Below are 15,821 nucleotides of genomic sequence, written 5' to 3'. Positions count from 1 at the left end.
AGACAGGGAGGCAGGCAGGCAGCGTTTCTCAGCCACAGACAGGGAGGCAGGCAGGCAGCGTTTCTCAGCCACAGACAGGGAGGCAGGCAAGCAGCGTTTCTCAGCCACAGACAGGGAGTTAGGCAGGCAGCGTTTCTCAGCCACAGACAGGGAGGCAGGCAGGCAGCGTTTCTCAGCCACAGACAGGGAGTTAGGCAGGCAGCGTTTCTCAGCCACAGACAGGGAGGCTGGCAGGCAGCGTTTCTCAGCCACAGACAGGGAGGCAGGCAGGCAGCGTTTCTCAGCCACAGACAGACAGCGTTTCTCAGCCACAGACAGGGAGGCTGGCAGGCAGCGTTTCTCAGCCACAGACAGGGAGGCAGGCAGGCAGCGTTTCTCAGCCACAGACAGACAGCGTTTCTCAGCCACAGACAGGGAGGCTGGCAGGCAGCGTTTCTCAGCCACAGACAGGGAGGCAGGCAGGCAGCGTTTCTCAGCCACAGACAGACAGCGTTTCTCAGCCACAGACAGGGAGTTAGGCAGGCAGCGTTTCTCAGCCACAGACAGGGAGGCAGGCAGGCAGCGTTTCTCAGCCACAGACAGGGAGGCAGGCAGGCAGCGTTTCTCAGCCACAGACAGGGAGGCTGGCAGGCAGCGTTTCTCAGCCACAGACAGGGAGGCAGGCAACCAGCGTTTCTCAGCCACAGACAGGGAGGCAGGCAGGCAGCGTTTCTCAGCCACAGACAGGGAGGCAGGCAGGCAGGCAGCGTTTCTCAGCCACAGACAGGGAGGCAGGCAGGCAGCGTTTCTCAGCCACAGACAGGGAGGCAGGCAGGCAGCGTTTCTCAGCCACAGACAGGGAGGCAGGCAGGCAGCGTTTCTCAGCCACAGACAGGGAGGCAGGCAGGCAGCGTTTCTCAGCCACAGACAGGGAGGCAGGCAGGCAGCGTTTCTCAGCCAGTTGAATCATGAATCAGCTGGCATCATTTTTACACACATATACAAAGAAATGTCAATTGAAAAAAGGTCAAAACGAAGTGCAGCTAGTTTCCAGTCTTTCCATCTTCAGTTTGATGTGATTGTGTTGGCTGTGTTGTTGGCTAGCTCCTATGAACAACAGAGTCCTGACGAGAGAACACATTTTCTATGCCAGGTGAAATCACGCCTCATTAGCGCATTGGATGTATCCAAATAAATGTCACTGGAAAACAGCTTAAACAAATGAAAATGCAGCTCCTTTGCTGTTTGATGTGACTGTAAGTTATCTGTAGTTGGCTAGCTAGCAAGCAAGGGATAAGAACGTTACCAGCCAGTATGGCAATAGAACATTTAGAAGGAACAAACCAGAAAAATGATGCCAGCTTATTCCTGATTTGGACTGGCTGAGAAAAGCCGTCTCCTGTCTTGTCCCGAATCCTTCATTACCATGGGACAGCTGATATTACACTGTTTCAATATTCAAATGTTTCAAATGTCAGAGGGAAAGGTCCCGTGTGGCTCAGTTGGTAGAGCATGGTGTTTGCAACACCAGGGTTGTGGGTTCAATTCCCACGGGGGACCAGTACGGAAAGAAAAAAAAAATGTATGAAATGTATGCATTCACTACTGTAAGTTGCGCTGGATAAGAGCGTCTGCTAAATGACGAATGTAAATATCCCCACTGCTGTAAACTAAATGTTAGCCTAAAGGAAACGTGAGATAAAGTCTAGATACTTTTTATAGTGGAGATCAAGTTTATACATATCCCCACTGCTGTAAACTAAATGTTAGCCTAAAGGAAACGTGAGGTAATGTCTAGATACTTTTTATAGTGGAGATCAAGTTTATACATATCCCCACTGCTGTAAACTAAATGTTAGCCTAAAGGAAACGTGAGGTAATGTCTAGATACTTTTTATAGTGGAGATCAAGTTTATACATATCCCCACTGCTGTAAACTAAATGTTAGCCTAAAGGAAACGTGAGGTAATGTCTAGATACTTTTTATAGTGGAGATCAAGTTTATACATATCCCCACTGCTGTAAACTAAATGTTAGCCTAAAGGAAACGTGAGGTAATGTCTAGATACTTTTTATAGTGGAGATCAAGTTTATAAATTGCCTGGCTGGGCTGATGAGACAGTGGATTGCGCAGTCAGAAAGAACAGATTAAATTTAAAAAGTCATAGATTTAGCCGGTTGTAACTTATGGAATAGACACCGGGTGGAATGCAGTTTTAACCAACCAGCATTCAGGATTAGACCCACCCTTTGTATAATTCAAGATGGATGTTGATGAAACACGTCACGCCCCTTTAAACTGTCTATTTTAACTTCTATGGTAACGACATTTGATTTGGATATTAATGAGTGCACAGTGACAAATTCCAAAAATCATGATCAAACACAAATGTAGGACCTTGATGTAAAATACCCGGCATAACAAGGTGTGAAACAACTGGAGCAGTAAGCTACCATCAATGGAGTGATTCAGTATGAAAAGCCTTCATTTCCATAACCCTAACAAGCAACTCGCTAAAACAATGGAGAAGTTCCAAATGGCATCCTATTCCCTTTATAGTGCACTACTTTTAACCATATAGGGAATAGGGTGCCATTTGGGACAGACATGGATGGGTCCCACTGGTAGATGTCTCCAACATTAACTATATAAGGGAACAGAACCGTTTCCCAATTCAAACCTGTAAGTGGTTACTGGTGAAACTCTCAAACCAAGGCTTGTCACAGCCTACTTACAGCTTTCTCTGGTCTGAGTTCTAATCTTCAGAAGAAAAAAATAAATCAGGAGAAAAGCATAAAGGACGTTGACTTGCACACGAACATACAGGTAACAAAATAAAGGAAACCCCAACATAGGGTGTTGGGCACCACGAGCCAACAGAACAGCTTCAATGCACCGTGTCTGGAACTCTATTGGAGGGATGTGACACTATTCTTCCATGAGAAATTCCATCTTTTGGTGTTTTGTTGATAGAAAACACAGTCTCAGGCGCCGCTCCAGAATCTCCTATAAGTGTTGAAATTGGGTTGAGATCTGGTGACTGAGACACACCCTTTAAACCCCTATGATCCTTTGAGACTCACTATTAGGGCAGGTGTTCCTAAGGTGTGGTATACTCAGGTGTATTATACAACCTGTAAACAAACCCCATGTACCCACAATGCAAACAACAGCGCCCCATTATAACACCTTGTAAATAATGTGTTTTTGAGAGACATTTCAATGGAACAATAACACTACAGGATGAACTTACCCCTAGGTACAGATCTAGGATAGGCTTCTGCGCCTCCAATCCTAACCATTAGTGGGGGAAAATGCTAAAAGCTGTTCCAAGATCAGTGTCTAAGGGCAACTTCACCCTACATCAAAGCCAGTCTGTCTGCCCTACCTCAGGCAGACAACACAGCACCTGGAAGGCTGGAGAGGGTAGGGACCCACATCAAAAGGTTTCCACTTCATCAGCTACCAACCAGGATGTTAACAACAACGTTGATCACTCTCTTTCACATAGTTTCAAAGCCTTGGTGGAGAGGATGGGTTTTCCCCCACTCCTTCTGGATAAAGGTTGTGCCCCAAATAGCACCCTATGGGCCCTGGTCAGAAGTAGTTCCTTATAAAGGGAAAAGAGTACACACTGCCCTAACCAACCCCGCCGTCCAGACAGAGGAGAGTACACACTGCCCTAACCAACCCCGCCGTCCAGACAGAGGAGAGTACACACTGCCCTAACCAACCCCGCCGTCCAGACAGAGGAGAGTACACACTGCCCTAACCAACCCCGCCGTCCAGACAGAGGAGAGTACACACTGCCCTAACCAACCCCGCCGTCCAGACAGAGGAGAGTACACACTGCCCTAACCAACCCCGCCGTCCAGACAGAGGAGAGTACACACTGCCCTAACCAACCCCGCCGTCCAGACAGAGGAGAGTACACACTGCCCTAACCAACCCCGCCGTCCAGACAGAGGAGAGTACACACTGCCCTAACCAACCCCGCCGTCCAGACAGAGGAGAGTACACACTGCCCTAACCAACCCCGCCGTCCAGACAGAGGAGAGTACACACTGCCCTAACCAACCCCGCCGTCCAGACAGAGGAGAGTACACACTGCCCTAACCAACCCCGCCGTCCAGACAGAGGAGAGTACACACTGCCCTAACCAACCCCGCCGTCCAGACAGAGGAGAGTACACACTGCCCTAACCAACCCCGCCGTCCAGACAGAGGAGAGTACACACTGCCCTAACCAACCCCGCCGTCCAGACAGAGGAGAGTACACACTGCCCTAACCAACCCCGCCGTCCAGACAGAGGAGAGTACACACTGCCCTAACCAACCCCGCCGTCCAGACAGAGGAGAGTACACACTGCCCTAACCAACCCCGCCGTCCAGACAGAGGAGAGTACACACTGCCCTAACCAACCCCGCCGTCCAGACAGAGGAGAGTACACACTGCCCTAACCAACCCCGCCGTCCAGACAGAGGAGAGTACACACTGCCCTAACCAACCCCGCCGTCCAGACAGAGGAGAGTACACACTGCCCTAACCAACCCCGCCGTCCAGACAGAGGAGAGTACACACTGCCCTAACCAACCCCGCCGTCCAGACAGAGGAGAGTACACACTGCCCTAACCAACCCCGCCGTCCAGACAGAGGAGAGTACACACTGCCCTAACCAACCCCGCCGTCCAGACAGAGGAGAGTACACACTGCCCTAACCAACCCCGCCGTCCAGACAGAGGAGAGTACACACTGCCCTAACCAACCCCGCCGTCCAGACAGAGGAGAGTACACACTGCCCTAACCAACCCCGCCGTCCAGACAGAGGAGAGTACACACTGCCCTAACCAACCCCGCCGTCCAGACAGAGGAGAGTACACACTGCCCTAACCAACCCCGCCGTCCAGACAGAGGAGAGTACACACTGCCCTAACCAACCCCGCCGTCCAGACAGAGGAGAGTACACACTGCCCTAACCAACCCCGCCGTCCAGACAGAGGAGAGTACACACTGCCCTAACCAACCCCGCCGTCCAGACAGAGGAGAGTACACACTGCCCTAACCAACCCCGCCGTCCAGACAGAGGAGAGTACACACTGCCCTAACCAACCCCGCCGTCCAGACAGAGGAGAGTACACACTGCCCTAACCAACCCCGCCGTCCAGACAGAGGAGAGTACACACTGCCCTAACCAACCCCGCCGTCCAGACAGAGGAGAGTACACACTGCCCTAACCAACCCCGCCGTCCAGACAGAGGAGAGTACACACTGCCCTAACCAACCCCGCCGTCCAGACAGAGGAGAGTACACACTGCCCTAACCAACCCCGCCGTCCAGACAGAGGAGAGTACACACTGCCCTAACCAACCCCGCCGTCCAGACAGAGGAGAGTACACACTGCCCTAACCAACCCCGCCGTCCAGACAGAGGAGAGTACACACTGCCCTAACCAACCCCGCCGTCCAGACAGAGGAGAGTACACACTGCCCTAACCAACCCCGCCGTCCAGACAGAGGAGAGTACACACTGCCCTAACCAACCCCGCCGTCCAGACAGAGGAGAGTACACACTGCCCTAACCAACCCCGCCGTCCAGACAGAGGAGAGTACACACTGCCCTAACCAACCCCGCCGTCCAGACAGAGGAGAGTACACACTGCCCTAACCAACCCCGCCGTCCAGACAGAGGAGAGTACACACTGCCCTAACCAACCCCGCCGTCCAGACAGAGGAGAGTACACACTGCCCTAACCAACCCCGCCGTCCAGACAGAGGAGAGTACACACTGCCCTAACCAACCCCGCCGTCCAGACAGAGGAGAGTACACACTGCCCTAACCAACCCCGCCGTCCAGACAGAGGAGAGTACACACTGCCCTAACCAACCCCGCCGTCCAGACAGAGGAGAGTACACACTGCCCTAACCAACCCCGCCGTCCAGACAGAGGAGAGTACACACTGCCCTAACCAACCCCGCCGTCCAGACAGAGGAGAGTACACACTGCCCTAACCAACCCCGCCGTCCAGACAGAGGAGAGTACACACTGCCCTAACCAACCCCGCCGTCCAGACAGAGGAGAGTACACACTGCCCTAACCAACCCCGCCGTCCAGACAGAGGAGAGTACACACTGCCCTAACCAACCCCGCCGTCCAGACAGAGGAGAGTACACACTGCCCTAACCAACCCCGCCGTCCAGACAGAGGAGAGTACACACTGCCCTAACCAACCCCGCCGTCCAGACAGAGGAGAGTACACACTGCCCTAACCAACCCCGCCGTCCAGACAGAGGAGAGTACACACTGCCCTAACCAACCCCGCCGTCCAGACAGAGGAGAGTACACACTGCCCTAACCAACCCCGCCGTCCAGACAGAGGAGAGTACACACTGCCCTAACCAACCCCGCCGTCCAGACAGAGGAGAGTACACACTGCCCTAACCAACCCCGCCGTCCAGACAGAGGAGAGTACACACTGCCCTAACCAACCCCGCCGTCCAGACAGAGGAGAGTACACACTGCCCTAACCAACCCCGCCGTCCAGACAGAGGAGAGTACACACTGCCCTAACCAACCCCGCCGTCCAGACAGAGGAGAGTACACACTGCCCTAACCAACCCCGCCGTCCAGACAGAGGAGAGTACACACTGCCCTAACCAACCCCGCCGTCCAGACAGAGGAGAGTACACACTGCCCTAACCAACCCCGCCGTCCAGACAGAGGAGAGTACACACTGCCCTAACCAACCCCGCCGTCCAGACAGAGGAGAGTACACACTGCCCTAACCAACCCCGCCGTCCAGACAGAGGAGAGTACACACTGCCCTAACCAACCCCGCCGTCCAGACAGAGGAGAGTACACACTGCCCTAACCAACCCCGCCGTCCAGACAGAGGAGAGTACACACTGCCCTAACCAACCCCGCCGTCCAGACAGAGGAGAGTACACACTGCCCTAACCAACCCCGCCGTCCAGACAGAGGAGAGTACACACTGCCCTAACCAACCCCGCCGTCCAGACAGAGGAGAGTACACACTGCCCTAACCAACCCCGCCGTCCAGACAGAGGAGAGTACACACTGCCCTAACCAACCCCGCCGTCCAGACAGAGGAGAGTACACACTGCCCTAACCAACCCCGCCGTCCAGACAGAGGAGAGTACACACTGCCCTAACCAACCCCGCCGTCCAGACAGAGGAGAGTACACACTGCCCTAACCAACCCCGCCGTCCAGACAGAGGAGAGTACACACTGCCCTAACCAACCCCGCCGTCCAGACAGAGGAGAGTACACACTGCCCTAACCAACCCCGCCGTCCAGACAGAGGAGAGTACACACTGCCCTAACCAACCCCGCCGTCCAGACAGAGGAGAGTACACACTGCCCTAACCAACCCCGCCGTCCAGACAGAGGAGAGTACACACTGCCCTAACCAACCCCGCCGTCCAGACAGAGGAGAGTACACACTGCCCTAACCAACCCCGCCGTCCAGACAGAGGAGAGTACACACTGCCCTAACCAACCCCGCCGTCCAGACAGAGGAGAGTACACACTGCCCTAACCAACCCCGCCGTCCAGACAGAGGAGAGTACACACTGCCCTAACCAACCCCGCCGTCCAGACAGAGGAGAGTACACACTGCCCTAACCAACCCCGCCGTCCAGACAGAGGAGAGTACACACTGCCCTAACCAACCCCGCCGTCCAGACAGAGGAGAGTACACACTGCCCTAACCAACCCCGCCGTCCAGACAGAGGAGAGTACACACTGCCCTAACCAACCCCGCCGTCCAGACAGAGGAGAGTACACACTGCCCTAACCAACCCCGCCGTCCAGACAGAGGAGAGTACACACTGCCCTAACCAACCCCGCCGTCCAGACAGAGGAGAGTACACACTGCCCTAACCAACCCCGCCGTCCAGACAGAGGAGAGTACACACTGCCCTAACCAACCCCGCCGTCCAGACAGAGGAGAGTACACACTGCCCTAACCAACCCCGCCGTCCAGACAGAGGAGAGTACACACTGCCCTAACCAACCCCGCCGTCCAGACAGAGGAGAGTACACACTGCCCTAACCAACCCCGCCGTCCAGACAGAGGAGAGTACACACTGCCCTAACCAACCCCGCCGTCCAGACAGAGGAGAGTACACACTGCCCTAACCAACCCCGCCGTCCAGACAGAGGAGAGTACACACTGCCCTAACCAACCCCGCCGTCCAGACAGAGGAGAGTACACACTGCCCTAACCAACCCCGCCGTCCAGACAGAGGAGAGTACACACTGCCCTAACCAACCCCGCCGTCCAGACAGAGGAGAGTACACACTGCCCTAACCAACCCCGCCGTCCAGACAGAGGAGAGTACACACTGCCCTAACCAACCCCGCCGTCCAGACAGAGGAGAGTACACACTGCCCTAACCAACCCCGCCGTCCAGACAGAGGAGAGTACACACTGCCCTAACCAACCCCGCCGTCCAGACAGAGGAGAGTACACACTGCCCTAACCAACCCCGCCGTCCAGACAGAGGAGAGTACACACTGCCCTAACCAACCCCGCCGTCCAGACAGAGGAGAGTACACACTGCCCTAACCAACCCCGCCGTCCAGACAGAGGAGAGTACACACTGCCCTAACCAACCCCGCCGTCCAGACAGAGGAGAGTACACACTGCCCTAACCAACCCCGCCGTCCAGACAGAGGAGAGTACACACTGCCCTAACCAACCCCGCCGTCCAGACAGAGGAGAGTACACACTGCCCTAACCAACCCCGCCGTCCAGACAGAGGAGAGTACACACTGCCCTAACCAACCCCGCCGTCCAGACAGAGGAGAGTACACACTGCCCTAACCAACCCCGCCGTCCAGACAGAGGAGAGTACACACTGCCCTAACCAACCCCGCCGTCCAGACAGAGGAGAGTACACACTGCCCTAACCAACCCCGCCGTCCAGACAGAGGAGAGTACACACTGCCCTAACCAACCCCGCCGTCCAGACAGAGGAGAGTACACACTGCCCTAACCAACCCCGCCGTCCAGACAGAGGAGAGTACACACTGCCCTAACCAACCCCGCCGTCCAGACAGAGGAGAGTACACACTGCCCTAACCAACCCCGCCGTCCAGACAGAGGAGAGTACACACTGCCCTAACCAACCCCGCCGTCCAGACAGAGGAGAGTACACACTGCCCTAACCAACCCCGCCGTCCAGACAGAGGAGAGTACACACTGCCCTAACCAACCCCGCCGTCCAGACAGAGGAGAGTACACACTGCCCTAACCAACCCCGCCGTCCAGACAGAGGAGAGTACACACTGCCCTAACCAACCCCGCCGTCCAGACAGAGGAGAGTACACACTGCCCTAACCAACCCCGCCGTCCAGACAGAGGAGAGTACACACTGCCCTAACCAACCCCGCCGTCCAGACAGAGGAGAGTACACACTGCCCTAACCAACCCCGCCGTCCAGACAGAGGAGAGTACACACTGCCCTAACCAACCCCGCCGTCCAGACAGAGGAGAGTACACACTGCCCTAACCAACCCCGCCGTCCAGACAGAGGAGAGTACACACTGCCCTAACCAACCCCGCCGTCCAGACAGAGGAGAGTACACACTGCCCTAACCAACCCCGCCGTCCAGACAGAGGAGAGTACACACTGCCCTAACCAACCCCGCCGTCCAGACAGAGGAGAGTACACACTGCCCTAACCAACCCCGCCGTCCAGACAGAGGAGAGTACACACTGCCCTAACCAACCCCGCCGTCCAGACAGAGGAGAGTACACACTGCCCTAACCAACCCCGCCGTCCAGACAGAGGAGAGTACACACTGCCCTAACCAACCCCGCCGTCCAGACAGAGGAGAGTACACACTGCCCTAACCAACCCCGCCGTCCAGACAGAGGAGAGTACACACTGCCCTAACCAACCCCGCCGTCCAGACAGAGGAGAGTACACACTGCCCTAACCAACCCCGCCGTCCAGACAGAGGAGAGTACACACTGCCCTAACCAACCCCGCCGTCCAGACAGAGGAGAGTACACACTGCCCTAACCAACCCCGCCGTCCAGACAGAGGAGAGTACACACTGCCCTAACCAACCCCGCCGTCCAGACAGAGGAGAGTACACACTGCCCTAACCAACCCCGCCGTCCAGACAGAGGAGAGTACACACTGCCCTAACCAACCCCGCCGTCCAGACAGAGGAGAGTACACACTGCCCTAACCAACCCCGCCGTCCAGACAGAGGAGAGTACACACTGCCCTAACCAACCCCGCCGTCCAGACAGAGGAGAGTACACACTGCCCTAACCAACCCCGCCGTCCAGACAGAGGAGAGTACACACTGCCCTAACCAACCCCGCCGTCCAGACAGAGGAGAGTACACACTGCCCTAACCAACCCCGCCGTCCAGACAGAGGAGAGTACACACTGCCCTAACCAACCCCGCCGTCCAGACAGAGGAGAGTACACACTGCCCTAACCAACCCCGCCGTCCAGACAGAGGAGAGTACACACTGCCCTAACCAACCCCGCCGTCCAGACAGAGGAGAGTACACACTGCCCTAACCAACCCCGCCGTCCAGACAGAGGAGAGTACACACTGCCCTAACCAACCCCGCCGTCCAGACAGAGGAGAGTACACACTGCCCTAACCAACCCCGCCGTCCAGACAGAGGAGAGTACACACTGCCCTAACCAACCCCGCCGTCCAGACAGAGGAGAGTACACACTGCCCTAACCAACCCCGCCGTCCAGACAGAGGAGAGTACACACTGCCCTAACCAACCCCGCCGTCCAGACAGAGGAGAGTACACACTGCCCTAACCAACCCCGCCGTCCAGACAGAGGAGAGTACACACTGCCCTAACCAACCCCGCCGTCCAGACAGAGGAGAGTACACACTGCCCTAACCAACCCCGCCGTCCAGACAGAGGAGAGTACACACTGCCCTAACCAACCCCGCCGTCCAGACAGAGGAGAGTACACACTGCCCTAACCAACCCCGCCGTCCAGACAGAGGAGAGTACACACTGCCCTAACCAACCCCGCCGTCCAGACAGAGGAGAGTACACACTGCCCTAACCAACCCCGCCGTCCAGACAGAGGAGAGTACACACTGCCCTAACCAACCCCGCCGTCCAGACAGAGGAGAGTACACACTGCCCTAACCAACCCCGCCGTCCAGACAGAGGAGAGTACACACTGCCCTAACCAACCCCGCCGTCCAGACAGAGGAGAGTACACACTGCCCTAACCAACCCCGCCGTCCAGACAGAGGAGAGTACACACTGCCCTAACCAACCCCGCCGTCCAGACAGAGGAGAGTACACACTGCCCTAACCAACCCCGCCGTCCAGACAGAGGAGAGTACACACTGCCCTAACCAACCCCGCCGTCCAGACAGAGGAGAGTACACACTGCCCTAACCAACCCCGCCGTCCAGACAGAGGAGAGTACACACTGCCCTAACCAACCCCGCCGTCCAGACAGAGGAGAGTACACACTGCCCTAACCAACCCCGCCGTCCAGACAGAGGAGAGTACACACTGCCCTAACCAACCCCGCCGTCCAGACAGAGGAGAGTACACACTGCCCTAACCAACCCCGCCGTCCAGACAGAGGAGAGTACACACTGCCCTAACCAACCCCGCCGTCCAGACAGAGGAGAGTACACACTGCCCTAACCAACCCCGCCGTCCAGACAGAGGAGAGTACACACTGCCCTAACCAACCCCGCCGTCCAGACAGAGGAGAGTACACACTGCCCTAACCAACCCCGCCGTCCAGACAGAGGAGAGTACACACTGCCCTAACCAACCCCGCCGTCCAGACAGAGGAGAGTACACACTGCCCTAACCAACCCCGCCGTCCAGACAGAGGAGAGTACACACTGCCCTAACCAACCCCGCCGTCCAGACAGAGGAGAGTACACACTGCCCTAACCAACCCCGCCGTCCAGACAGAGGAGAGTACACACTGCCCTAACCAACCCCGCCGTCCAGACAGAGGAGAGTACACACTGCCCTAACCAACCCCGCCGTCCAGACAGAGGAGAGTACACACTGCCCTAACCAACCCCGCCGTCCAGACAGAGGAGAGTACACACTGCCCTAACCAACCCCGCCGTCCAGACAGAGGAGAGTACACACTGCCCTAACCAACCCCGCCGTCCAGACAGAGGAGAGTACACACTGCCCTAACCAACCCCACCGTCCAGACAGAGGAGAGTACACACTGCCCTAACCAACCCCACCGTCCAGACAGAGGAGAGTACACACTGCCCTAACCAACCCCACCGTCCAGACAGAGGAGAGTACACACTGCCCTAACCAACCCCACCGTCCAGACAGAGGAGAGTACACACTGCCCTAACCAACCCCACCGTCCAGACAGAGGAGAGTACACACTGCCCTAACCAACCCCACCGTCCAGACAGAGGAGAGTACACACTGCCCTAACCAACCCCACCGTCCAGACAGAGGAGAGTACACACTGCCCTAACCAACCCCACCGTCCAGACAGAGGAGAGTACACACTGCCCTAACCAACCCCACCGTCCAGACAGAGGAGAGTACACACTGCCCTAACCAACCCCACCGTCCAGACAGAGGAGAGTACACACTGCCCTAACCAACCCCACCGTCCAGACAGAGGAGAGTACACACTGCCCTAACCAACCCCACCGTCCAGACAGAGGAGAGTACACACTGCCCTAACCAACCCCACCGTCCAGACAGAGGAGAGTACATACTGCCCTAACCAAACACGCTGTGGCTGGGTCATCCGGACGGACGGACGCACGCATGCACACACACACACCAGAAAAGACATTTCCACAACAGACACATTGTTGTCCCTCTTCACACCTTGGTTACTCAGACATCATCATGAATGGAGCATTGTTTCAAATAGAGATTCATGCTTAACCAATCAGTGTTAAAAAAATGGTGGCCGTATGTGACAGAAGAATGGTAGTAGTAAAGTAGGAAGTGAATCTGACACTCACCTGTGAATTGTGCTCCAATGCAGCGCAGCGGCTCAAAGCCCTACTCCCAGTACACACCAGTCATCTGGTGCCCTGCCTGCCTGTGGCAACACAGAAGAACCTGAAGGGAACCCAGGGAGACAACACCTTGTTATTACCCAATGCCCAATAATAAGGGATTGCTAGCTAACCTGAAATGCTTGCTTTCCAACTTAAATACCTTCAGAGTGACTCATCTGAAATAGCCGCGTCGACCTTTAAAGGACAATAGTCCAACCATTTTAGTCTTGCTGTAGACAACATGCTGTAATGTTCAACAGTTTCCATTTGGTCAGATCACTGCCACTCCAGAGGGCTTTCATTCCTCACTCTTAGTGTGTGCTTTCTGATTGGACAAAGAAAGTCATGTGGTCATACCGGTCTGGGGGGGAGAGACTGAAAAGCATTAATCCCATTATGTTGATTACCCTAGAGGTCAAGAGTGCAAGTAGTCAACTCCAGAGCTGCCAAGTCCCTGGTATCATTAAATGGCCTATATCTGTCAGGTTGGTTTTCATCACCACAGGGATCAGTAGCATTTAAAGTGTTCAACATTCAAACCGTCCAGATTCTCTACCCAGGCCTTCTCCCTGAGGTGTGTGTACTTAACTCACTACACCTTGTGGGTTCCCACATGAAAGAAATACTAGTGTTATAGTGTATACTATGGTAGGAATACTGTAGTATTCACTGTAGTGTTGCAAAAACACTACAATACTAGGCTTGGGCGATATACCGGGGTATTTCGAAATACCGACAGTATGATTTTCAATACCGTTTAAAAAAAAAAAGACTTATTTTGGGGTTGGGGGCACCCCCGCACGCTGGACTGAGGGTGAGTGCCTAGGCCACTGCTTATAACTAACTACAAGAAATCTGTGTGTCAAATAAATCCCTGTTTACTATAGTAAACAGTACGGTACAGAATCAATATGACGGTATGAAAATCAGGGTATCGCCCAACACTAATATATACTGTAGTGCTTACAGTTTACTATAGTATAAATACTGTAGTACATTTTTATATAGAGAAAAAGTAATTACTGTAGTGTTTTTGCAGACTGCAGTATTTACAGTTTACTATAGTACAAATACTGTAGTATTTTTTTTATATAGAAACAGTAATTACTGTAGTGTTTTGCAGACTGTAGTATTTACTGAAGTGTTTTTGGGGACATTACTGTATGTAGTATTTACTGAAGTGTTTTTGTTTATCTTTGAGATAGAAGTGGGGAGCTTTCTCCTTGAGGAAACCTACTGGAGAAATACTAAAAGATCAGATAACCTGCAGATAGGTAGGACTGGGTTCTGTGAAAGACTAAAAGATCAGATAACCTGCAGATAGGTAGGACTGGGTTCTGAGAAAGACTAAAAGATCAGATAACCTGCAGATAGGTAGGACTGGGTTCTGTGAAAGACTAAAAGATCAGATAACCTGTAGATAGGTAGGACTGGGTTCTGTGAAAGACTAAAAGATCAGATAACCTGTAGATAGGTAGGACTGGGTTCTGTGAAATACTAAAAGATCAGATAACCTGCAGATAGGTAGGACTGGGTTCTGTGAAAGACTAAAAGATCAGATAACCTGTAGATAGGTAGGACTGGGTTCTGTGAAAGACTAAAAGATCAGATAACCTGTAGATAGGTAGGACTGGGTTCTGTGAAAGACTAAAAGATCAGATAACCTGCAGATAGGTAGGACTGGGTTCTGTGAAAGACTAAAAGATCAGATAACCTGCAGATAGGTAGGACTGGGTTCTGAGAAAGACTAAAAGATCAGATAACCTGCAGATAGGTAGGACTGGGTTCTGAGAAATACTAAAAGATCAGATAACCTGCAGATAGGTAGGACTGGGTTCTGTGAAAGACTAAAAGATCAGATAACCTGCAGATAGGTAGGACTGGGTTCTGTGAAAGACTAAAAGATCAGATAACCTGTAGATAGGTAGGACTGGGTTCTGTGAAAGACTAAAAGATCAGATAACCTGCAGATAGGTAGGACTGGGTTCTGTGAACGACTAAAAGATCAGATAACCTGCAGATAGGTAGGACTGGGTTCTGTGAAAGACTAAAAGATCAGATAACCTGTAGATAGGTAGGACTGGGTTCTGAGAAAGACTAAAAGATCAGATAACCTGTAGATAGGTAGGACTGGGTTCTGTGAAAGACTAAAAGATCAGATAACCTGTAGATAGGTAGGACTGGGTTCTGAGAAAGACTAAAAGATCAGATAACCTGCAGATAGGTAGGACTGGGTTCTGTGAAAGACTAAAAGATCAGATAACCTGTAGATAGGTAGGACTGGGTTCTGTGAAAGACTAAAAGATCAGATAACCTGTAGATAGGTAGGACTGGGTTCTGTGAAAGACTAAAAGATCAGATAACCTGTAGATAGGTAGGACTGGGTTCTGAGAAAGACTAAAAGATCAGATAACCTGCAGATAGGTAGGACTGGGTTCTGTGAAAGACTAAAAGATCAGATAACCTGCAGATAGGTAGGACTGGGTTCTGTGAAAGACTAAAAGATCAGATAACCTGTAGATAGGTAGGACTGGGTTCTGAGAAATACTAAAAGATCAGATAACCTGCAGATAGGTAGGACTGGGTTCTGTGAAAGACTAAAAGATCAGATAACCTGTAGATAGGTAGGACTGGGTTCTGTGAAAGACTAAAAGATCAGATAACCTGCAGATAGGTAGGACTGGGTTCTGAGAAAGACTAAAAGATCAGATAACCTGTAGATAGGTAGGACTGGGTTCTGTGAAAGACTAAAAGATCAGATAACCTGCAGATAGGTAGGACTGGGTTCTGTGAAAG

The 15,821-nt window shown here is 53.5% G+C and overlaps 1 protein-coding gene across 1 annotated transcript in view; it reads right to left on the bottom strand.

Moving 5' to 3' along the window:
• Nucleotides 1–15,821, bottom strand: part of LOC106594551 (protein PALS2) — a 60,230-nt gene that overhangs the window by 41,182 nt on the left and 3,227 nt on the right. Inside the window, exon 2 of the mRNA XM_082959603.1 lies at nt 12,987–13,086. The gene's annotated coding sequence lies outside the window, so the exon portion shown is untranslated. The remainder of the gene's footprint in view (nt 1–12,986; nt 13,087–15,821) is intronic.

The sequence above is a fragment of the Salmo salar genome, chromosome 02, assembly GCF_965601325.2.
Source record: "Salmo salar chromosome 02, fSalSal1, whole genome shotgun sequence".
Lineage (NCBI taxonomy): Eukaryota > Metazoa > Chordata > Actinopteri > Salmoniformes > Salmonidae > Salmo > Salmo salar.
This window is presented reverse-complemented; position numbering and strand designations above follow the sequence as displayed.